Raw genomic sequence first — 1,486 nt, forward strand, 5'->3', positions numbered from 1 at the left:
CTTTGGGTCTAAAATGAGTCTCTTGCAGACAGCGTATCAGTGGGTCTTGTCTTTTTTTTATCCATTCTGATATCCTATTGTCTTTTGATTAGAGCATTTAGCCCATTTACATTCAGAGTAATTATTGAAAGATACAAATTTATTTTTTTATTATTTTTAAAAGATTTTATTTATTTATTTATGAGAGACAGAGAGAGAGAGAGAGAGAGAGAGAGAGAAGTAGAGACACAGACAGAGGATGAAGCAGGCTCCATGAAGCAGGCTCCATGAAGGGAGCCTTTTTTTTTCCGTCAGAAAGGATCACTTTATTAATCTATACATAACACATATAAAAGCAAGCACAATCAGGATGTTTTCTTCAGCCATCCTTTCCACATGTTGTGTAGTTTTAGTGAACTATAAACCACTGATTTCTTCATGCCAGCAGTGAAAATGCCTTTGGTGCTCTGTTTCATACTAGAAGGTCTCACAATTGCTGTAAGCCCTAGTCTCACCACTTCTCCGCAGTCGGGATCATGAGCAACTTGTAATAAAGTTTCTTCCACATCTGTTTTTTCCAGGAGGGTCCATAATATGATTTATTTGTCGCTGTAAGGTTTTGGGCAATGTCATTAGCTGAGTGAATTGTCCTTCTGGGCTTTTATCTGAATAAGAGAGTCCGGCAATCTCTATAAAGAGGTCTTCTTCAGAAAAGCTTTCGGGGAGCATGAGGAAAGCTGTGGTCACAGCACTTCTCAGATTTTTATCGAGGGCTGACCTAAGAGCAATATTTTCATTCATTGCTATGATTTTCACCGGTTTTTGCAGTCGTCCAGCAATATATAAGTTATTCCAGTTGAGGAGATCATCAATCAAAATGTTAGTGCTAATGACCCCATATTTGATAAGCCTACCATCACACATGATGAATGGATTATAGTAGACTCCAGCACCATAGTCATTCTGGACAGTGGTGATAATCTTGGGCCCCAAAACTTTCAGGAAAGAGTAATGGTTCCAATTTTTTTTCAGGTTCTTTGAATGCCATGCAACAGGGTCATCTACTGCGAAAACAAAGTCCAGCATGGCATTCTTCTGGTCTGCACTGGGCCCCACCTGGCGGTACACCCCGGAGCCATAGGCGAAAGCCAGGCTCAGCTCCTCGGGGAAGTGAGGTCACCTGGGTGACTTGATCCCGGGTCAAAGGTGGCGCTAAACCGCTGAGCCACCTGGGCTGCCCGAAAGATACAAATTTAGTGTCATTGTATTACCTGTAAAGTCACTGTTCCTATAGATTGTCTCTGTTCCTTTCTGGTCTTTGTTACTTTGGGGCTCTGTCTGCTCAGAGGATCCCCTTTAATATTTCCTGCAGGGCTGGTTCAGTGTTCACAAATTTCTTTAATTTTTGTTATCCTGGTAACTCTATCTCTCCTTCTATTCTGAATGACAGCTTTTGCTGGATAAAGTATTCTTGGCTGCATAGCTTTTCCATTTAGCACATTGAATA

General features: G+C 41.1%; 1 pseudogene; it reads right to left on the bottom strand.

Moving 5' to 3' along the window:
- Window positions 1-344: 344 nt before the first annotated feature.
- Window positions 345-1,152, bottom strand: LOC121482683 (annotated as a pseudogene).
- Between the last annotated feature and the right edge of the window lie 334 nt (window positions 1,153-1,486).

The sequence above is a fragment of the Vulpes lagopus genome, chromosome X (assembly GCF_018345385.1).
Source record: "Vulpes lagopus strain Blue_001 chromosome X, ASM1834538v1, whole genome shotgun sequence".
Taxonomy (NCBI): domain Eukaryota; kingdom Metazoa; phylum Chordata; class Mammalia; order Carnivora; family Canidae; genus Vulpes; species Vulpes lagopus.